This window comes from Cibotium barometz, chromosome 13 (genome assembly GCF_041138505.1).
Source record: "Cibotium barometz isolate CiBa-2024 chromosome 13, ASM4113850v1, whole genome shotgun sequence".
Taxonomy (NCBI): Eukaryota; Viridiplantae; Streptophyta; class Polypodiopsida; order Cyatheales; family Cibotiaceae; genus Cibotium; species Cibotium barometz.
The window spans coordinates 25,813,330-25,838,001 of NC_141058.1; the positions used below are offsets into that span (position 1 = coordinate 25,813,330).

The following is a 24,672-nucleotide window of genomic DNA, read 5'->3' on the forward strand; positions in this document are numbered from 1 at the left end:
CATTTCAAAGGCAGGCAAACATGAGTGCACAATGCAACATTGTTAAAGGATAATCTCCGTTCATGTACTTGCACAATACTTGACATTTCCGGGCACAAACAGGCCCACCGGAAAGTCAATTCCAGGTACACACACAGTGTACAATCCACCCGTCCCTGGCACTACGAATCACGCCGTGCCAGTCCTAGCGGTGGTAATCCAGAAACATACACCGTGTGCAATCCACCCGTCCCTGGCACTACGAATCATGCCGTGCCAGTCCTAGCGATGGAGCACCACTACGGAGTATGCTCATCCAAAGCCCAAAGCTCACACAAGAAGATAAGAGGACCATTAGATAGCTCAATGGTGACATCTCCCCGTCTTCTAAACAGTTGTCCGCAACTGAAAAGCTTCCAAATAGTCATGGAGAAGCTGCGGGTAATCTTTGAAGTAGTCCTCATCAACCCACTTAGCATCAATGGGGAGATAGTTCTTGAACTTCACCAAATAGCGTCTTACAAGCTTGCCTACAGATAGCTTACGCTCTTTATGAAACACAATCTGCTCTGGTTGCAAAATCTCTTCGAACTCATCCACTTCTGGTGGATCCTCAATGATAGGAAGACTTGGTTCCGGACCCACATACTTTCGTAAGAGGCTAACATGGAAAGCATTATGTATCTTCCAATGGGATGGCAATGCTAAACGAAAAGCAACTTCATTGATCTGCTCAATGACCTTGAAAGGCCCATAATACCTGGATGAGAGCTTGGGAAACATCCCCTCCTTACCAGATCTCTTACGGAGTCTAGCTTTTTCGAATTTCAGCAATACCCAATCATTTACCTTGACATTCAAATGCTTTCTATGCTTGTCTGCAGCCTTCTTATGCTTCTCTTGAGAACGGGCTATGGCTGTCCGTACCTGTGCAAAGGCAACATCCAAGTCCCTGACAAAGTCATCAGCAGCAAAAATCTCATCCTTAGTACGTAGGATGGGAGGCAATACCACTTTGCCATAAACTATCTCAAAGGGAGCCTTCCCAGTAGAAGCATGCACCGTGTTATTGTATGCAAACTCCACAAGTGGCAAATACTTTTCCCACAAAGTCTTTTGATCAGCTACATAGCATTTGAGAAGGTCCAATACGGCTGAATTTGCTGCTTCACTTTGACCATCGGTTTGAGGATGAAAAGCGGATGAAAAATTCAGCTTTGTGCCCATATTGTCAAAAAGTGCTCTCCAGAAGAGACTGGTAGTTCGAGGATCACGGTCACCCACAATAGATTTAGGCATACCATGATGCTTGAATACCTGTGATAAGAAAACTTTTGCCATATGATCTGCCTTGATCGTTTTCTTGACCGGCAAGAAATGAGCTTGCTTGCTAAACCGGTCAACGATAGTCCATATAGCATCATTACCTTGCTGAGTGCGAGGCAAATCCATGATGAAATCCATAGCTATACTCTCCCATGGCTGCGAGGGAATAGGCAATGGTAGAAGCAACCCAGGAGACTTCTGACGATCAAACTTGACCTTTTGGCAAATGAGGCAAGCACGTACATAAGCCTCAATGTCCTTCCTCATCCCTGGCCAAAAGAAGTAGCGTTCAACCATATGAGTAGTAGGTAGAATACCTCTATGTCCTGCATACGGTGGAGCATGGCATTCTTCCAACACTTTTTGCCTCAAATCTGTGAGCACACAAAGGCAATTATCTTTAAGGAGATACCCATCTTTGATCACATATGATGCATGAGTATGACCAGCCACCAAATCAGCCCATAAATCTGAAAAATCAACATCTATATGGTACTTATTTTGCATAGACGACAAGTCTCCATGAGAGGCAATTGAGATAGAAGCTACATACGGCCTTCGAGACAATGCATCGGCCACGACATTCTTCTTTCCCGGTGTATGCACAATCTGAAAATGAAACATAGAGAGGAAATTTGCCATCCGCATATGCTTCTCTGAGAGCTTAGTTTGTGTGAGAAAATACCGTAAGCTTTGGTTGTCGGTCTTCACCATAAACTCTGCACCCAGAAGATAGTGCTTCCAAATGGTCAATGCATGAATCACTGCCAATAGCTCCTTCTCATAGATCCCCAAAGAAAGCTCCGTATCACGCAAACGGCGGCTCTCAAATGCCACGGGGTGTCCTTCCTGGTTTAGGACAGCACCTAAACAATCTCCACATGCATCACATTCCACAAAGAATGGCTTGTGCAAGTCAGGAATGATCAACACGGGCCCAGATATGATTGCATCCTTTAGTGAATAGAAAGCTTTGCTTTCCAATGAAGTCCACTGAAAGGAGACTTTCTTCTTTGTCAACTGATGAAGAGGGGCAGCAATCAAAGCAAAATGCCATATGAACCGTCTATAGTATGAGCATAACCCAAGAAAACTACGAACCTCATGCACTGACTTGAGTTCAGGCCAATTCTTGATAGCCTCAATCTTGGCGGGATCCATTCGTATGCCATCTTGAGAAACAATGTGCCCAAGATAATGAATTTCGGAGAGGAAGAACTCACTCTTCTTAGCATTGATGTGAAGTCTATGCTTTCGGAGTTCTTCAAAGACTATGGCCAAATGCTTTCTGTGCTCTTCTTCACTCTTGGAATAAACCAAGATGTCATCGAAGAAAACTCCAGTGAACGATCGATGATCTCTAAAAATCCTGTCCATCATACGGTTAAAAGTGGCAGGAGCATTTGTAAGACCGAAAGGCATAACAAGATACTCGTACAAACCAAATGCTGTCCTGAAAGCTGTCTTATGCACATCCTCTGGTACTACCCGTACTTGATGATATCCACTCTTCAAATCAATTCGGCTGAAATATGCCGAGCCATCCAATCTATCCAAAATATCATCAATACGAGGAATAGGAAACCTATTCTTGATGGTTAGTTTATTTAGAGCCCGATAATCCACACACATACGATAAGAGAGATCCTTCTTCTGCACTAGAAGTACGGGAGAGCAATACGGTGAAGAGCTAGGGCGGATCAAACCTTTTTGCATGAGCTCATTGACTTGCTTCATGATCTCCTCCTGCTGTGATGCACTCACACGGTATGCCGGCCTATTTGGTGGAGAACTGCCAGGCACAAGGTCTATACGATGATCCTCCGGCCGTGGTGGTGGTAGCTCCCCTGGAAGTGAATCTGTAAAGCAATCTTCATATTGTTTCAAAAATTCCAGCCTATCACATGTGAGAGAATCAAGAGAATGATCAACATGGTCTACTCTATCACGAACAAAAATCATGTACGAGCAAAGACCCTTTCTCATGGCTTTATTTATTTGAATGTGGGATACAATAGGGATAGAATTCCCTTCCACACCGGCATCAATAACATGCTCTTTGCCCCTATGCATAAATGTGATCCGGTTGGTCTTGTAAGCCTTGCGAGGATCAAGACGGGAGTGCCAAGGCTTTCCAAGCAATACATCACACCCATTTAATGGTGCAATGAGGAAGTTCTCATGGTCCAAATATCCCTGAATATGCATGCGAAGCTTGCCAATAAGGGGTGTGACCTTGACTTGCTTGCCAACAAATGCACTTCCGGCCTCAATCTCCGGTCCCATGACATCCACACTAATGCCCAATGCTGTAGCCATTTCCAATGATATGAAGTTGTCCGTGGCACAATCATCAAACATAAATAATGCGGGTTGATCTTTGAGCTGTCCCCATGCCTTGCATACCATCCTATCCAAAGCATCATGGGCTGTCCCCCCTTGTACATCGGGCACCATATGCACATTAACCTTGGTTTTAAGGAGATACCCATCTTTGATCACATATGATGCATGAGTATGACCAGCCACCAAATCAGCCCATAAATCTGAAAAATCAACATCTATATGGTACTTATTTTGCATAGACGACAAGTCTCCATGAGAGGCAATTGAGATAGAAGCTACATACGGCCTTCGAGACAATGCATCGGCCACGACATTCTTCTTTCCCGGTGTATGCACAATCTGAAAATGAAACATAGAGAGGAAATTTGCCATCCGCATATGCTTCTCTGAGAGCTTAGTTTGTGTGAGAAAATACCGTAAGCTTTGGTTGTCGGTCTTCACCATAAACTCTGCACCCAGAAGATAGTGCTTCCAAATGGTCAATGCATGAATCACTGCCAATAGCTCCTCCTCATAGATCCCCAAAGAAAGCTCCGTATCACGCAAACGGCGGCTCTCAAATGCCACGGGGTGTCCTTCCTGGTTTAGGACAGCACCTAAACAATCTCCACATGCATCACATTCCACAAAGAATGGCTTGTGCAAGTCAGGAATGATCAACACGGGCCCAGATATGATTGCATCCTTTAGTGAATAGAAAGCTTTGCTTTCCAATGAAGTCCACTGAAAGGAGACTTTCTTCTTTGTCAACTGATGAAGAGGGGCAGCAATCAAAGCAAAATGCCATATGAACCGTCTATAGTATGAGCATAACCCAAGAAAACTACGAACCTCATGCACTGACTTGAGTTCAGGCCAATTCTTGATAGCCTCAATCTTGGCGGGATCCATTCGTATGCCATCTTGAGAAACAATGTGCCCAAGATAATGAATTTCGGAGAGGAAGAACTCACTCTTCTTAGCATTGATGTGAAGTCTATGCTTTCGGAGTTCTTCAAAGACTATGGCTAAATGCTTTCTGTGCTCTTCTTCACTCTTGGAATAAACCAAGATGTCATCGAAGAAAACTCCAGTGAACGATCGATGATCTCTAAAAATCCTGTCCATCATACGGTTAAAAGTGGCAGGAGCATTTGTAAGACCGAAAGGCATAACAAGATACTCGTACAAACCAAATGCTGTCCTGAAATCTGTCTTATGCACATCCTCTGATACCACTGAAACGAGACCCAAGCAGGGGTCACCCCTTCCTGGACTCACTTCTCCAGTTAGCACTTTAATATACACTCTTAAAAGACAATAGCACAAGACAAAATAGCAAAAAGTAATTAACAACTCTGAGCATAGATAGATGACACCACACTGAGGCCGGAACGGCCGGCCCCCCCCCAAGGAAATGATATTATTACTTGGGAGAATTTGTTACAAGTACACGGGCCAAAGGCCAGATTTCCAATAAGCAATGCAATGAAAACAAAATATCAAACCCAAACATGTTTGTTGATGCCGAGTCTGCAGTCACCAAGGGCTGCCCCGTCCATAGCACCTTCCAGAGTCACACTTCGCGTGCAATCCACCCGTCCCTGGCACTACGGATCACGCCGTGCCAGTCCTAGCGATGGAGCACCCTCACGGAGTTGACTCGGTGAATGGAAGAGGAGTCCAGACATAGGAGAGCAGGAGAATTCCTCATTCTTCGCGATGAAAATCTTCTGGAGCCACCGTACAGCCAGTAGGAAGAGTGAAACAACCTGGGCCACTTGTAGGAAATGCGTATGTCCTAAATCCACGCGGATAACCCCACTGGTTTGACCTGCTATACCTGCTGTACCTGCTGTACGACCAGAATCAGCAAATAATGAAGGTACTGTACCTGCTGTACCTGCTGGTGTACCTGCTGTACCTGCTGTACGACCAGAATCAACAATTAATGAAGGTACTGTACCTGCTGTACCTGCTGTACCTGCTGGTGTACCTGCTGTACGACCAGAATCAGCAATTAATGAAGGTACTGTACCTGCTGTACCTGCTGTACCTACTGTACCTGCTGGTGTACATGCTGTACCTGCTGTACGACCAGAATCAGCAATTAATGAAGGTGCTGTACCTGCTGTACCTGCTGGTGTACCTGCTGTACCTGCTGTACGACCAGTTTCATGAGAATAATGAGTGCTCCAGCCTGTTTTCTCTAAAATCCCAGCCAACAATTGTGTTTTCTTCCTCTAAAATGCAAGGGAGAGGGCTGGAAGTGAGGCGCCTTCCTCCCATGCAAAAGATTGGGTGTGGTAGGTGGGGTAGGTGGCCAACCCCCACCCCACATGCTATAAAAGGGTGCCCAGGCCAAAAGAGGGTGCCCACACTTATAAAGTGTCCACCTACTTTTAATGAAGTATGAAACCTGTAAGTTATAAGGCTTATAACTTAAAACTCTTATTTAAATAAGGATTTCCCACCTGTTCACACGCCACAAAACCTGTCAGAAGACAAGGCATTCCACGGCTCACGGGAGGGCGTCCCCGACCCCTGAGCTAGACACACATGTCAGGCATGCAAACGAAACCAGTTCACGCGAAAACATTTCAAAGGCAGGCAAACATGAGTGCACAATGCAACATTGTTAAAGGATAATCTCCGTTCATGTACTTGCACAATACTTGACATTTCCGGGCACAAACAGGCCCACCGGAAAGTCAATTCCAGGTACACACACAGTGTACAATCCACCCGTCCCTGGCACTACGAATCACGCCGTGCCAGTCCTAGCGGTGGTAATCCAGAAACATACACCGTGTGCAATCCACCCGTCCCTGGCACTACGAATCACGCCGTGCCAGTCCTAGCGATGGAGCACCACTACGGAGTATGCTCATCCAGAGCCCAAAGCTCACACAAGAAGATAAGAGGACCATTAGATAGCTCAATGGTGACACCAACTGTCGGCTGCAATGTAAGGACTGGTGAAGATAGGCACATAAGAAATCATAAGTATCTAGAGGAGGCTGTCGAAACATAGCGTGATTCCGAGCCTTCCAAATAGTCCAAAGTGCCCAATATCTCATCCATATGATGAAAGTGTCAAATCCACTCATACGAGATGGCAGAACACCAACAATCCAGAAGGGTTTTCCTCCTTTGAACGATGGAAAACGTCCTCAAAGGTTGTGAGTGAGTGCTTGCAAGAAAAGTGGGAGACTCACAGCGCGGACTGCATTGATTCATGTGCAGGACAATGCCTACGTGACCTTGGACTCATGTGCAGGACAATGCACACCTGACCTCGGACGACTGAGATGAATCCCTTGCTTGGGACCTGTTTACCATCCCAGGTCCTGCACCTTCTGTACAGATATGTCTGGCATCCAAGTGTGGGATGCACTACTTAACTTGACGGAAGCTGCATAGCCTCCAAATAATCCGTCAATAACGCCGGATAGTCTTCGAAAAACTCTTTATCCGGCGTTATTGACGGAAACTGCATAGCCTCCAAATAATCCGTCAATAACGTCGGATAGTCTTCGAAAAACTCTTTGTCAAGCCATACCGCTTCATGGGTCCCTCGGTCTTTGTCTTCGGCCTGAGCCATGCTTGAAACGGTGCAAAAGGACCTGTTCTAGAACCATAACTTCTACTTCATCAACAATATCTGGTTCCGCCTCGTCTTTGACTTCTGAGGGGATTGGACCTGCATATGGCTTTAACCAGCTGACGTGAAACACATCATGCATAGTCCAACTCCGAGGTAACTTTAACTGCGTAGACACCTCATTAATCTTCTTCCTCATGGGAAAAGGTCCGAAGCTCCTGAAAGACAACTTTGAGCATCGCTTGCCCACCTGTTTCAACCTTTGCTTCATAATCCGAAGATAAACCCAATCCCCTTCCGAAAACTTCATATCCCTTCGGTCTTTATTGGCCTGTCGAGTGTAGGCCTCTTGCGCTTTAGCCAATCTGTCTTTTACTAACTATAAAATCTCCTGGTAAGACTCTGTCACTCTGTTCACTTCAAGTAATGAAGACGAGGTCCTGGTCAACGACTGGAAAGGTCTTCCAAACGCTGCCTCATATGGAGTCCTGCCAATAGCTGAAGAAAAAGAATCATTCAAAACAGCTTGAGCTAAAGGCAAATAAGATTCCCACTTACCTTGCTGATCGTGGACATAACACTTCAGCACATTAAAGGCCAACTGGTTGTATATCTCTGTCTGGCCGTCCGTCTATGGGTGGAATGCACTGGAAAAATTCAATTTAGTACCAAAGTTATCAAACAATGCCCTCCAAAAATGAGTGGTAAACTTGGCATCGCGGTCTGACACTATGGTCCTAGGAATCCCGCCACTCGGGTACCAATGCCAAATGAACAACTGGGCAACATCCTCGGCGGTCACATTGACCCTGCAAGGAATAAGCATAACAAATTTGCTAAATCTATCAACAATAGTTAAGCACTGCGTATTACGCTTACTTGGACTGGGAGGCAGATTCGTGACAAATTCCATTGAAATATCTTGGAAAGAATCCTCAGGAATTGGAAAAGGTTGTAACAACCCTATCTTCTTTCCACGAGGAGCTTTCACCTTTTGACAAATATCACAGCGTTGTACATATGTAAACACATCTCGCCTCATCTTTGGCCAATAATATCGCCGTTCTAATTTCTCCAGAGTCGAATTCATGCCCCTATGACCACCAGTAATGGCGTCATGGGCATCATGGAGAAGAGCTGCCCTAAATGACCTCATGACACATAGCCAGCCTTTGTAGAAAAGCCAACCATCGCGTATCAGAGAGTGACATGGTCCTGTGGCATCCAATGCCTCTTCCCACTGTGTACCCAATTCCTCGGAATCCGCGTACTTGTGCTTCATGTCATCTAGTCCTGTATCAACAAGATCGAGTCCAGTGGTTTGAATCGAAGTTACCTGTCCCTTCCTGCTCAAAGCATCCCTTCCTGCTCAAAGCATCGGCCATTGGATTGGCCTTTCCTGGAAGGTACTCAATCATACCACCGAATTGCTAGAATATCTGGCTCCAGCAGTGTTGTCGATCACTCCACTGTGCACTTGGCATTGTCTGAATCCAGCGTAATGCCTGATGATCAGTGCGAACCTCAAAGTCACGGCCATAAAGAAAATGTTTCCAATCTTTCAAGGCCTATATAACTAATAGGAGTTCATGATCGTATACTGAGTAATTTTTCTCTGCGAGCAGTAACTTACGAGACATGTAAGCTACTGGATGACCATTCTGTTGTAACACACTGCCAATTGCAATATTACTCGCATCGGTGATCACCTGAAATGGCTCGTCTCACAAGGCAAGTTGCCTTCTTGTCTTCACACCCTTTAGCAGATCGGTGAGATCTGCCGAGAGGTCAAAAAACTTGTCGATGTGGGTGGAGTACGCTTGGCATATACCTACAAAGGATCTGATGTCATAGACTGTCTGAGGTATTTCCCAATTGACAATCTCGGCAACTTTAACCGGATCACGTCAAATGCCTTCGGCACTAATTATGTATCCCAAGTAATGCACCTGGAACAGATAAAATTCCGACTTCTTCTCATTGACGTAGAGCTCGTTGCTTTCCTGCAACTTAAGAACTCTCTCCACATCAATGTCATGCTGCTCAACCATACCTAAAAATACCAGTATGTCGTCCAAAAATATGAACACACACTTTCCAATCAAATCCCGGAACACACGCATCATCATGCAGTTAAATGTAGCTGGGACGTTCGTCAAGCCAAATGGCATGACCACAAATTCATAGTGGGCCCGTTCCGTACGGAAGACTGTCTTGGGGATGTCCCCCTCCACGATCCTCACCTAGTGGTACCCACTCTTTAAATCAAGTTTTGAGAACACCTTTGCTCCATTCAGCCTCTTGAGAATATAATCTATTCGAGGCATCGGGAATCTACTCTTGATAGTTAGCTTATTGAGTGCACGATAATCGACACACAATTGAGAAGACCCATCTTTCTTCTTGACAAATAAGATCGGTGCTGCAAAAGGCAACACGCTGGGACGGATGAAGCCAGATTGCAACAATTTTTGGAGTTAGCGGTCCAACTCCGATTCCATTGCCTTGGAAAGGCGATACGAAAACTTGGTCGGGGGTTTCGAGCCTGGGAGGAGGTCAATCTTGTGGTCCTCCGATCTAGACAGGGAGAGCTAGGGAGGGAGACTGTCCTGAAGAAAAATCTTCTGGAACTTTTTATGGAGAGCCGAGTACTTCTCGGAAGCACAGACCACCGTCTGGGTTGTTTGGATGTATATCATCGCACAATGTGCGCCTTTCCTAACTGCTCGCTTAGCCTGCAAGTGGCTTATGAGCGGAAAGTTCGGAATTCCTGGCTCACCCTTAATGGTCACTGGGGCGTTTGACACATTCCGATTGATCTGGAACGTATACTTGTCCCACTTGACATCAAGAAGAAACTTGTGAAACCACTGAATGCCCAAAATTATGTCTGCTCCTACAAGAGAGGCAACCATAAAATCACGCACAAATTCTATGCCTTGAATAACTAATTTAGCACCTAGAGCTTCATATTTGACGCTCGTTGTCATGCCTGTGCTAAAGCCCTCAACTTGTTTGTCCACCGAAGTCAGGACGAAACGGGCACGCCTAGCGGCCTGTTCCATGACCACATCCTCCGTGCTGCTGCTATCAAAAAAGACAACGACTCTCTGGCCACCTATGTAGCCAAAGGACTTGCGCAATTCATTGCACTCATAAGGCCTTGAGCAATTCGTTGCACTCATACTCCTGGTCATGGGTGCCCTTCTGCTTATCTTCAAGCTCCTGGCTAATAATTGCTCCAACTGAAGCACCGGGGTTTGAAGAACTAGGGGCACCCACTGGGGTCTGTGTGGCAGTAGCGGCGGGCTTTGGAGGCTTCTTAGGACACTCCCGAGAAGTATGTCCTTTTGTATGACAAAAGAAACATCTACCCTCCTCCTTGTACTGAGAAAGCTCCTCAGCACTCACCTTGCCACCTGTCTTGCCTGCCTTCGCTTGTTGGTCTGGAGTAAGCTTAGACGCATTGTTCGAGTTATTGGAGCTAGAGGCTCCCGGGCTCTGTCCTCCGGAAGACCCCGTCTGGTTCTGGCCTTTGCCTCCCGAGGAGTAGCCTTGGGAGAAGCCAGCTAGGAAGTCTTGGGCTTGCCACTATTATGCTTCATTTCTGCACTCCGCGCAAGCAAGAGTGCGTCTTCAAAGGTGACTGGCCTAAACATACGCACCTCCCATTGGATTTGCATATCAAGGCCATACAAAAACTGCCCTTTCTTGTCCGAATCAGATAAGCCTAACTGCAAACTTGAAGTTGAAATTCTATTGGCAAACTGAACTCGTCTTCGAGTCGCTCAAGGTAGTGGGGCAGTAGAAACCGCTGCTTAAGGTCGCGGACAAACTCTGTTAGAAGTCATCTCCTGCCTATATTCATACACCAGGGCCTCTGTTGTGCGTGTGCCCGCCCTGTATAAGGTGTTTTATCATTTTTCCACTCTCCCCGTATTTTTCCCTATTTTTTCCCATTTTTTCCTAGTGGTGGGAGGGTTGCCAGAGGATGCCAGGAGCACTCCAGTGCTGGCCAACTGGATGTTCATCAGTCGTGGGCTACTGGGCTGCTAGCCTACTGGATTTCAGCAGTCGTGGGCACTTTATCTGCTGGCCGACTGCCCTCTCTGGGTTGTATATATAGCCCCTTTGCCCCCACCACTTCCTCATTCAGTTTTCTCGGGATCTTGTGTATGGAGAAGAGTTTACACATCTATCTCTCTGTGTTTCTTGTGCTGTTTATTTTCTGCAGTCTACTTGCTCTTGTCTACCCAAGTTTGGTTATCATTTCCGCTGCATATTCTGACATGGTATCAGAGCCATAGGCTCTAGACAGATCTTGGGCATTTTTTCTGAGCAAGAGGGGGAGCGTTAGGCTGCTGATTGGTGGACTGTTTTGGGCTGATCGGGAAGAGAAGGTGCAAGAGGAAGGCGGGCCAAGGTGCTGGACAGCCACTTGCAGGTTTACAGATTTTTTTTTCCACCCACCCACCCTTTCAAGTTACTCTCCGCGATGGCAGGTTTACTAGAGATGGCTGAGAAGCACGTGAAGATTCCGACTCTCCCCACGTTCCCAATGGATTGTCAGTTGGACGGTCCACAGTGGTGCTTCTAGGCACATGACTCCATCCCGTGACTTCTTTCTGGATCTGAAACGGCAATCAGGTCGTATCTTTATTGGCGATAACTCCACTATTCCGATACATAGTGAGGGCCGGATGGAGATTATTCCCGACGGCAAGGGGGGCAAGCATGCTTCCCGTCTTCATGTCCGTGCTCTGGGTTTTCATCTTCTGTCAGTGCATGAGGTATGCAAGACTGGCTTTCGGGTGGAATTTGAGGAGCATTCAGTTGCTCTAAGGGACCGTGAGACAGGCAAAGTTGTTTGGGAAGGCGGTGTGGAGAATGGCATCTACAAGCTCTCTGCACTCTCCTCATTGACAGGTGTGAGGTGAAAACAAGAAAAAAAGACCATGCCTCTATACCCTTCACCTCCCAACCTTGGAAAACACCACGACAACGGGGGCACCACCAACCACCGGTTGGAACACTTTTCACAGTTCACCACACCACCTCAGAAAGACAGCACAAAACAGGGGCACCATAGACCAAGATAAACACCTAGCAATTATATTCCCAGAAAACACATCATACAAGCTTCTCCCGACACAGAAGCCTTACTCGCACAACTTACAAACACTCAGGCCGATTTACTACCAAGGGAATTCCACCACGGCCACACCACCTCAGGAACTACAACCTTGCGTCTGACGACCAAGCCATCCAGCCACGAACACATCAACACTCTGACCTGTCACTGCCGAGGATACACCACATCCTCAATCACCGCGAACCTCTCGCCTGCGTGCTGTGCCAACCACACCAGAAAGAACCCGGCCACTCTCTCTTCAGAAGGCGCCCCACCAGCTAACCCTCAACTCTCTCTGCAGCCCATCACTTCTGTGTGTGTCGCCACCAGCAGCAGCCCTAACATCTCTCTCTCTCTCTCTCTGTGCTGATCCTCTGCCAGCCTCACAACAAACCCAAGCACCACCTTCCCCTTGAACCCCTTCTCTTTGACGTGCTATCAACCCCACCAGCCTCTGCACTTTGTTGGGGTAAAGGCGTTATGCCCACCCTTATAGTGTGTACAAGCCCATAAGTTATAGTACATAGTACACTTAGTACTTTTAATGTACTAAGTGCACTATGTGTACTAGTGCAATATACATGTGTGATAGGGGAGTCACACACTCATTCCCATGAGTTGACTTATCCCCACAACTCTCTCTCTCTCCCTTCTTGCTTCTCTGTGTATGTCTCCCACATGAACTCTAACCCTAATTCTAACTCTCCCATTCAACTCGTATCAGAGCTTGTAGTACTTCCATAGCTGGGTGCTGATTGGGTACTGCCATACATTCAGCCTGACGGGCGGCAGGGACAAGTGCTTGGGTCGCTTCACACACCGGTGGCACTTGCTGTTGGCTAGCTTGGTGTTGCAAATCTCACACAGACAGAATATGAGAGCTGGAAGGGAGTTTCTCCACCTGGGTTCGGACCACCTATGTTTCAGCAATTTCCATTTGCCTATGATTTGCCTGTAAGTACTTCAGGGACTGGATTAAGCACTGTTGCGAAAATAGGTATCGGGGTGGGAATACCAGTGCTGTTTCTGGCAGTCCTTGCGGTGGGTGGCTTCGCTTGTTTACAGAATCGGCGTAGGCAGTGTAAGCAGCAAGGCGCTGGTGGCCACAAAGCATAACAAAGAAGCGAGTGGCGCTCAGCAGCGAGCGAACACAGGCGAAGCAGGCGGACACGTAACTGGCTGCGAACCAAAACCAGGTGCATACCCCGCTACCCCGCTACCAGCAATACGTGAGCGTTGGGCGTAGGCTGGCTGCTGTGCGTGAGCAAGTACCTGTAGCGCTACTATGCGAGGCGCCTGGCCACAAGGCGTAAGACACGCAAGCGAAGGCGACGTCGTGTAGCGCTGGCTACCGGTCGAAGGCGGCGTCAACAAGCGAATACACAAGGCGTGACAAAGCAATCCATCGCAAAAATAGCCACAGCAACCATCCAAGGTGAAGGTAGAGGTGGAGGACAAGAGACCTCAGTCCCCAACACGCAGCCCAAGAACCCATCGCCCACAGCAGCAAGGCCCATGTTGGCTGCGGTCAAGTCGTGCAGAGCCGTGACATAGCTTACAGACCACGTCATCATGCTGAAGCCCCAGGTCGATGCGGCTGCAGGCCATTAGGTCTCCCCGACAAGTGCAGGCGCATCAGCTTGATTGGAGCAGCCATCAAATCTGCAGCAAGGATCACCTCCAAGAACCTGCACAGCAGCTCCTTCAATTGCCCATTTCTGCAAAAGCAGCAGCAGCATCATCAACCCCTTTTTCTGCAACAAAAAATCAGAAATTACAAGGTATTCTGCTTCAATTTTTTTTTGGGATTTGCAATTGAGCAGGTACAATCATCAATTGAGCAGATACAGGTGCCGAATTGCTCAATTTCTGAGCAAAATTGGCAAAATTGGGTGACATTGGTCACAATCAGGATCAATTTGCAAGAAATTGGATGTCGAAATTTGGGGCTTTTGATGTAATTGTGCAATTAAGCAGTCATACATGCTGTATGATGTGAGAAATCGCACATTCGGGCAAAATTGCAGCAAATTGCAGTGCAAATCAAGGGGCTTTTGTGCCGATTTGGTTGATTTGCATGCAGGCACTCGCATTTGATGCTTTGGGCAACGTGTTGATGCCTGACAAGCACTCAATGTGCCTGTAAATCAAGGGGGTTTCATGTATTGGATGTATATGTGGCCAGGGGGAAGCATCGTGAAGACTCTGGATGCCTCCATGTCCGTCAATGTACCATGTATGATTAAAAATTGATCTTAAATCAAGGGGCTTTTCAAGATTTTATGCTTGTTAAGCTTGGCAAAGCAGCAGGCAAGACTTTTAAGCCTTGAATCCTCAGAAATCAGCTTGCAGTCAAGGGGCTTTTGCCCAATTTCTGTTCGGGACTGTTGTATGCAGTGTTCGGGACTGTAAAAGTCTGATTTTTACTCATTTGGACAGCCAGGAGAGCATTTATTGCTACTGTACCTGCTGGTACAGATTTGGCACAGCTTTGTGCAAGTTTTGGAATGGCTGTACACTGATTTGAGTGAGCAAAAGGTTCAATTTCAGCTGCTGTACTTGCCAGTACAGGTTTGGTACATCATTGGTGAGCACTTAGTACTGCTGTACAGTACTTTGGAAGGGGAACAGAGCACATTTAAGGTGCTGTCCTAAATCTGCAGCAACCAGATTTTGGTGATTTCATCACATAAAGTTGAATGGGAGTTAGGGTTGCATTTGTGCTTCCGCAGTGGGAGATAAAGTTTGGGAGAACAACTGTGAGCACTTTGTGTGCTTTTGGTGCAGTGTTTGCACACTTGCAGGAAGTGTTTGCACACTTGCAGGAAGTCAGGCATTGACAGGTTGCATATTGCTATGGCAACCACAGGTGAGAGCTCTTCATTGCTTCACATCAAGAAGCTTGAAGGCTCACATAACTATGATATTTGGCAAACCCAGTGCTATAATGTGTTGCTCCAGAAGAAGCACCACAAGCCTATCCAAAAAAGGGGTGTAATGTTCGCTTCTCTTACTGCTGAAGAGTGGGAAGATATGGATGAGCTGGCAAGATCTACTATCATGTTGTCTGTGTCAGACTCTTTACTTTTCAGCATTCGTGAAGAGAAGACAGCTTGGGGAATGTGGCAGAGATTGCAGGACTTGTATGCCCAGCAAAGTGCCTCAAGCAAAGTATATTGGTTGAAGAAACTCATAGGTCTTCAGATGAAGGCAGGGGCGTCTATGACAGCCCATCTAAATGAGTTTAATGGTATTGTCAACCAAGTTATTAATCAAAAGTTGGCAATGGACGATGAGTTCAAAGCCACTTTTCTTTTATGCACTTTGCCAGAGAGTTGGGACACATTCAGGACAGCCACTAGCAATTCGAATGCTATGCTGTCATATGCAGATGTTGAGGGTGCTCTTCTTCAAGAAGAGATGAACAGGAAAAACAACTCTATTGGAAAGTCCAATGCAATGAATGCACGTGGGAGATCCCAGCAAAGGGGTAAAAGCCAAGAACGGGGAAGGAGCAAGTCCCGCTCCAAAAAGGACTTGGAATGCCATTATTGTGGCAAGAAGGGACACATTAAAAAGCAATGCTACAAATGGAAAAATGATCAAAAGGAAAAGGGAAAAGGCGAGGACAAAGACAAAGATGAAGCCAAAGATGTAAAGCCAAAGGGCAAAAGTGGAGTCAAGATTGAAGAAATCAATGTGTCACATGCAGGTGACAGTGAGGATGAGGTCCTATTCACGTCTTCACTTGATGCCCGTTCACTTCTTACAGGAGATGGTCATGGTATGCACTCATGGATCATTGATTCAGGTGCCTCCTTTCATGTCACAGGTTGCAGAGACTTGTTTGTCAGGTATACTACTGGCAATGAAGAAGTGGTTTATTTGGGTGATAACCATGCATGCAAGATTCTTGGCAGAGGTGATGTGAGGCTTGTGTTTTCAGATGGCTCACAGCTTATGCTCCATGATGTCAGGCATGTGCCTGAGATCAAGAAGAATCTGCTTTCTATTGGACAGCTTGATGATGCTGATTATGTTACCACATTTGGTCGTGGAAAGTGGAAGATTAGTAAGGGCTCACTGGTTGTTGCCAGAGGCTCTAAGGTGGACACTCTTTACTTTATGCATGCAGGTGTTTGTCACCATGCTAATGTAAATGCAAACGAGCTGCCAGAAATTTCTGTGTGGCATAGCCGGTTGGGACACATGAGTGTCAAGGGAATGGAGCAATTGTCTCGTTTGGGTTACTTGCCTTCTCTAAAGTTTTCAAGTTTTCAGTTTTGTGAGCATTGTATATATGGTAGGCAACTACAGTGCCCCCACAAGAAAGCTCTTGGACAGAAAGATGCTCAGTTAGAGCTTGTGCATACAGATGTATGTGAGATGCCTCAGCTTTCTTTGGGAGGGGCAAAATATTGTGTGTCTTTTATTGATGATGCCACACGCAAGGTGTGGGTTTATCCTCTTCGTTTGAAGAGTGATACATTCTCAGTGTTTCAGAAGTTTGTTGCTCATGTTGAGAATCAAACTGGCAAAACACTGAAGGCTTTGCGTTCCGACAATGGTGGAGAGTATATGTCCAAACAGTTTCAGGACTTTTGTGATGCTAAAGGCATCAAGAGGAAGCTCTCTACTCCTTATGATCCTCCACAAAACGGGACAGCAGAGAGGATGAACAGGACCATTCAGGAGAAGGTCCGTTCTATGTTGTCACATGCTGCGTTACCTCATGGTTTTTTGGGCTGAAGCTGTTATGACAGCCGTTCATCTTATAAACAGGTCACCTAACACGAGGCTTGGTGGGAAAGTGCCAGAGGAAGTATGGACAGGGAAGCCTCCGTCATACAAGCACTTGAGAGTGTTTGGTTGCGTTGCGTACGTGCACATACGCAGGGAAATGCGCACCAAACTTGATCGTAAGTCTCACAAATGCATATTCCTAGGATATGGTGACAGAGGTGAAATGGGGTATAGACTTTGGGATCCCGTGAATAGAAAGATTATACGCAGCAATGATGTCATTTTTGATGAAACATGCATGTATAAGGAGCCTGCAAGGCAACAGGAGCCTAGCAGAGTCATCTTTGATGATGATGGACATCATGGACAACAACCAAGGGTTGTAAATCAGCCATTACAGCAGCAAAACCAGCCCTTAGATGGTGCTAAAAATGGTCCAAATGGACAGCCAGAGATGGCAGAAAATATCCCTTTGGATATGCCACAGTTAAGAGGAAATACCGGGCATGATTTTTCAGCCTTATGGCATGGAACAGGAACCACCAATGGGTGATATGCAGGCTGGACAGCAACCTGCAAATGATGGTCATTGGGTACGGAGGTCCACAAGACCCTCCAGAGCCCCTGACAGGTTTGTTCCAGGGGTTGACTACTTGATGCTCACTGACTGTGGGGAGCCCTCATGTTATAAGGAGGCTTTACAGAGGGCAGACAAGGCTCTTTGGGAGCGTGCCATGAAGTCAGAGATGGATTCTCTGCACAAAAATGGAACATGGAAGTTGGTGCATTTACCTGCAGGCAAGAAGGTTTTGCCATGCAAGTGGGTATACAGGCTCAAAGTTGCACCTGATGCAAAGCCAAGGTACAAAGCCAGGTTAGTGGCTAAGGGCTTCAAGCAGGAATATGGTGTGGACTTTGATGAGATCTTCTCTCCAGTGGTCAAAATGACCACACTTAGAGCTGTGTTAGCTTTGGTTGCACATGATGATCTGGACTTGATTCAGATGGATGTGAAGACTGCTTTTCTTCACGGTGATCTCCATGAGGAGATATATATGCAGCAGCCAGAGGGTTATGCAGTGAGTGGAAAGGAGAAGCTTGTATGCAAGCTGAAAAAGAGTCTTTATGGGCTCAAACAGGCACCAAGGGAATGGTATCATAAATTTGATACATTCATGAAATCCCAGAAATTCAGGAGAAGTGACATAGATCACTGCTTATACACCAAGAAAGCTTTGGATGGCAGTCTATTGATCCTCATCTTGTATGTTGATGATATGTTGATTGCCGGGAAATCTCGTAAGGAGATGGATACCTTGAAGCAGAGGCTGCATCAAACCTTTGATATGAAGGATTTGGGTGATGCAAATCACATTTTGGGTATGCGGATACTTCGGGACAGAAATCAGCATGTGTTGTATTTGTCTCAGAAGGAATACATTGGCAAAGTTTTGCAAAGGTTCAATATGGACGGGGGGAAGAAGACTAGTACTCCTTTGCCTCCATATGTGAAACTCAGTGCTATGGACAGCCCACAGTCAGATAGTGGCAGGGCTGATATGGCCAAGATTCCGTATGCTTCAGCTTGTGGCAGTCTCATGTATGCCATGGTTGCTACTAGGCCGGACATTGCATTTGCAGTGGGAGTGGTTTCTAGATACATGGCCAACCCTGGCAAGAAGCATTGGGAAGCAGTGAAAGGTGTCATGAGATACCTGAAGGGCACACAGGATATGTGCATTTGTTTTGGCAAACAGGATGCATTAGTGCATGGTTACACGGATTCGGATTATGCCGGTCATCCAGATAACCAGAAGTCTACTACCGGTTATGTGTTTACATTCACAGGAGGTGCTGTGTCATGGATATCCAGGATGCAGAAGTGCACTGCCTTATCTACTACAGAGGCCGAGTATATTGCAGCCACAGAGGCTTGCAAGGAGGCATTATGGCTATCTCGGTTAGTGGTTGATTTGGGTTATACAGGGGAAATTCCATTGTTGCATTGTGATAGTCAGAGTGCCATCCAGTTGGCTAAGAACCTTGTCTTTCATGCAAAGACGAAGCATGTGGATGTGAAGTATCACTTCATCAGAGAGGTGATAGAGAACAAGCAAATTCAGCTTGTTAAGATTCATACGGATGACAACCCGGCTGATCTGTTGACAAAGAGTTTGCCTTCGGAGCGGTTTGCTCATTGCAGACACTTGATGGGCATTGGATGAGGCCAGTTTCAGCCTTGATATGGCCTTGTATATTATCATGTACATGCTGATTTTTTCTTTTCCTTTCCTTAAGGGCACTTTGCCTTTAAGTGGGAGGTTGTTGGGGTAAAGGCGTTATGCCCACCCTTATAGTGTGTACAAGCCCATAAGTTATAGTACATAGTACACTTAGTACTTTTAATGTACTAAGTGCACTATGTGTACTAGTGCAATATACATGTGATAGGGGAGTCACACACTCATTCCCATGAGTTGACTTATCCCCACAACTCTCTCTCTCCCTTCTTGCTTCTCTGTGTATGTCTCCCACATGAACTCTAACCCTAATTCTAACTCTCCCATTCACACTTCGCTTGTCCACACCTCTGTCTCCTAGACGACCTCCTCTGCAGCCGCCGCCACTTCTCTGCTCATCAACCCCGCACGCTCACATGCCAACCACGATCACTTCTCGTCGCAGCCCTCCTGCGCATCCAGCCTCTCTCACGTCCACCATACGGCCACGCGTGCCTTCTTCACTGCTCCCCGGTGCCATCCTTCGCATCCCAAAAGGTGGCCATCTCCCAAACAACCCGACCCACTTCTTTGGTCCAGCAGCGGCTTCTCTCTGCAGGGTCGGCACTGTCGGCCTCAGCTGCAACCGTCGCCTGCAACCACGCTTCCCTCTGCTGCTATCACCAGCTCTCTGCCGGCTTCAGCTCCTCTGACGGGCCCCTTGTGTCTCCACACCAGCTTCAAAGGCGGCAGCTCCCTTCGCCTTTCTCAGCAAAATGACCAGGTCCACTTTTTCCACAACGAGGCAGCAACCTTTTACCTCATCTTCGCCAACCTTCCAGAGGCGGCTCTTCTTTCACGCTGGTAGCTAACCAAACCTCCATGTGGTCATTGCTTTATTGGCCACGTGGATATTATATTATTAAAAAGCCTAAAAGATGGCCACCATCATATTCCTTTTCACACCAAATTCAAGATTCAAGGCAACCTTGGCCCCATGCTTCCACACACCTTCGAATACAGCTTCGAGTGCCCATTTATTTCTTGGACGCGCACACAAACTCAGAGCTACCAAGCAACTGATATCATCTCCAGCAAACCACACTCCGGACAGGCCTGCAACAAGCCCAAAACAAAACCATTCACCCTGTACATCCGCCAACGCATTCCAAACAAAACTCTTCACACATGCCATGCATCCATATGTACACAAGCCCAAAACACCTCTCAGAAAAATGCCTGACATACTGCAGCCACGCTTCCCTCTGCTGCTATCACCAGCTCTCTGCCGGCTTCAGCTCCTCTGACGGGCCCCTTGCATCTCCACACCAGCTTCAAAGGCGGCAGCTCCCTTCGCCTTTCTCAGCAAAATGACCAGGGCCACTTTTTCCACAACGAGGCGGCAACCTTTTACCTCGTCTTCGCCAACCTTCCAGAGGCGGCTCTTCTTTCACGCTGGCAGCTAACCAAACCTCCATGTGGTCATTGCTTTATTGGCCACGTGGATATTATATTATTAAAAAGCCTAAAAGATGGCCACCATCATATTCCTTCTCAGAGGTGGTCCGTGTATCAGATGGATGTAAAATCTGTTTTCCTTAATGGTGACCTGCAGGAGGAGGTGTATGTTGAGCAGCCTCCCGGCTTTATTGTTCCAGGATCGGAAGGAATGGTTTACAGGTTAGGTAAGGCCTTGTATGGTCTTAAACAGGCTCCCAGGGCTTGGAATCAGAAGATTGATTCCTTCTTTATTCGGACTGGATTTCAGAGATCGGTTGCAGATCCGAACCTGTATCTCTTTCGGGAACGCGGCATGGTCACACTAATCATCCTTTATGTGGATGATCTCATTCTCACCGGCGGTCATGTGGAGCACATTGGAGTGACGAAGGCTGCCTTGTCAAAAGAGTTTGAGATGACCGACTTAGGCTTACTCCACTTCTTCTTGGGATTGGAGATCTGGCAGACCCAGAGGGGGTTTTTCGTCTCTCAGCAGCGGTATGTTCATGAGTTGCTTGAGACCTTTGGGATGGAGAACTGCAAGCCTATTACTTCGCCGATGGACCCGAACACAAAGTTAACCGTTACAGATCCTTGTGAGCCAGTTGATGCCTCGCAGTACCGGAAGTTGGTTGGTTCATTGATCTGGTTGCTGAACACCAGATTGGACTTGAGCTTCTCCGTGGGGCTGTTGAGCTCTTTTATGCAAACGCCATTGAAGACTCATTGGGACGCAAGATTGCGGATCTTGCGGTATCTGCAGAGTACGAAGGATCTGGGACTTTTTTACATAGGAGGGAATGGAGTCAAGCTCCAAGGTTGGAGTGACTCAGATTGGGGAGGAGATCCAGACACGAGGAGATCTACTTCAGGATACAGTTTTACCCTCGGCTCAGGAGCAGTTTCTTGGAGCAGCAAGAGGCAGCCAACTATTGCCCTTTCTTCAACAGTGGCAGAGTATCGGGCTGCTTGTGGTGCTGCTTGTGAGGTTGTATGGCTGCGGAGGCTGCTAGGCAAGATCGGGTTTCCACAGAGGGAGCCCACAGTCATCCAGTGCGATAACCAGAGTTGTATAGCTATTGCTCGGAACCCGGTTTTCCATGCCCGGACCAAGCATATAGAGATACAGTATCACTATGTACGTGAGAAGATCTTGGCTGGTGACATCTTGCTACTTTATTGTTCGACGGAGGACAATGCGGCGGACCTCTTCACGAAGTCTCTACCTCAAGCTACGCTCAGGCGGCACTCCAGCTCCCTTGGGTTGGTTTCACAGCCAGGAGCTGAGAGGGGGTGTTAGAAGTCATCTCCTGTCTATATTCATACACCAGGGCCTCTATTGTGGGTGTGCCCGCCCTGTATAAGGTGTTTTATCATTTTTCCACACTCTCCGTATTTTTTTCTATTTTTTCCTATTTTTTCCCATTTTTTCCTAGTGGTGGGAGGGTTGCCAGAGGATGCCAGGAGCACTCCAGTGCTGGCCGACTGGATGTTCATCAATCGTGGGCTACTGGGCTGCTGGCCGACTGGATTTCATCAGTCGTGGGCATTCATCTGCTGGCCGACTGCATTTATGCAGTCGTGGGACTTTTTCCAGCAGTCGTGGGCACTTTATCTGCTGGCCGACTGCCCTCTCTGGGTTGTATATATAGCCCCTTTGCCCCCACCACTTCCTCATTCAGTTTTCTCAGGATCTTGTGTATAGAGAAGAGTTTACACATCTATCTCTCTGTGTTTCTTGTGCTGTTTATTTTCTGCAGTCTACTTGCTCTTGTCTACCCAAGTTTGGTTATCATTTCCACTGCATATTCTGACAAACTCGTCCCATACATAAGCTGCCATACCTAATCTGGTGTGGGCATGAGCCCACTGAGTCCACCAAGGAATGGCCTCACCTTCCAAGTACCAACTGGCTAAGATCACTCTGTCAGTATCTGTCTTTCTAACTGCGGCAAAGTAAGCTTCTAACTGATGCAACCATGAATAGAGAGTTGTGGGATCGAGTTTACCATTATACTTACGGAAGGAATGGCCTCACCTTCCAAGTACCAATTGGCTAAGATCACTCTGTCAGTATCTGTCTTTCTAACTGCGGCAAAGTAAGCTTCAAACTGATGCAACCATGAATAGAGAGTTGTGGGATCGAGTTTACCATTATACTTACGGAAGTTCATTTTCTCAAGAAAATAAGTCGTGGGCGTCGCTGGTGTCAATCTGGCGTCCAAAGCTACTAGGTAACGCTCGTGCTCCACGCGTCACATGGCTTCATCTTCTCGTTGTCGGATCTCCAATGCACGCATCTACAACTCAAGCAAAGAGCTTGCGACTGCAGTCGTGACCCCGCGAGAGGGTCCCTGTGTCGAGGATCTGGAATCTGGGATACGGAAGGAGAGGGAGGAGGAGATGGAAAACGCGACGCTGGAGAACGGGTACGTTCTTCTAGAGCCTCAATCTGCGCCTTCTTCTCTTCCAACTTGGTCGTCTAGTCTGCGATTGCTTGCATCATCTGGTGGAACATCTCTGCAACACTCAGCCCGGTGCCCTAGCTGGGCTGCCTGGTGCACTCTGGTCCCATGGTTCTTGGTCTCTCTCGTCGTCAAAGCTCGCCATAGCAAGAAAACGCACTTCCTTTCCAGAGCGCAATCTGACCATCCATTGTGTGTGTGGGAGACGTCTGGAGGCTGAAAACCAACCGTCCTTTGAGGGACAGGAGTCACTCCGAAAGGAGTAGTCCACCGGCATCTAAAAACCAACCACACAAGCGAGAAAAAATTCTGGTTTCTTTGCTGAATCTTTGCACTTGAAGTAGGCTTTGATACCACTGTAACATGCGGGAGCTTCGGAGACGATCGGTAATTTCAATGCTCAGAAATCAGCACTCTTTTCGCGACGGAATTAACGCACTAAACTAAAGATGTGCAGAAAATAGAGAGAGAGGGAGAGAGGGAGAGAGGGAGAGGACACAGTATTGGGTCCCAAATACCCTCTGTAGGGCCCCCACCACGGATGGTGTATTTGCTTTATTAGAATGATGTAAATCTGAAAAGAAAATACAGAAATCTTGACCTTTCTTGGCTGAGAAATCTCTGCCCTTGACCTGCAGTCCTCCACCCCTTTGATTTAGCAACTTCTTGGCTGTCCTAGCCCTGTTTTGCTTGAGCACTTGGTGAATTGTGAGATAACACAATGGGATTGTGGCTCTCCTATTTATACTTCTCATAAACAGCAGTCGGCCAGCTCTTATCCAGGCGGCCAGTTCACTTTTCTACCCACGACTGTAAATCAGCATTAAATGCTGGATAATTCACATAAAATCCATAAATTGTTGCGCATCTTTTCCCTTGGCTGCTGGCAGGCACTAGGCACCTGATTCTCTAGGGGCTGGGCACTGAATTCCCTCTGTTTTGAGGGCTGGGCAGCCTGTGTGGGCTGCCCCACACTTGCCCTACAGCCATCAAACACTAGATGTGCTGTCGGCTGCCCCTGGCATGCCCCTAGGTCTGTCCTACAGCCTCTCCATGGCTGGTGGGTTCAGCCAAGGCCTTCCTAGCCCTCATGGGGGTGATTTCACACCATCCCCATGCCCACACTAAGACTTGGGGTAGCCCTATGGGCTGGCCCCTATTCCTAAAAGCAAACCCTAACTGTCTACACAATGATCTGGTGTCCGGTACCGTACCAGACACACAGAATCACTGACATCATTCCAGAGGGAGACTCATAGCACGGACTGGCACTGTTTCATGTGCAAGACAGTGCACACCTAACCTTGGACTCATGTGCAGGACAATGCACACCTGACCTCGGACGACTGAGATGGATCCCTGGCTGACTCATCTCGGACT

At 47.1% G+C, this 24,672-nt stretch overlaps 1 protein-coding gene across 2 annotated transcripts in view; it reads right to left on the bottom strand.

Moving 5' to 3' along the window:
- The window catches only part of LOC147632537 (octanoyltransferase LIP2p2, chloroplastic-like), a 38,900-nt gene that overhangs the window by 3,274 nt on the left and 10,954 nt on the right, over window positions 1-24,672 (bottom strand). The gene's annotated exons all lie outside the window — the stretch shown is intronic.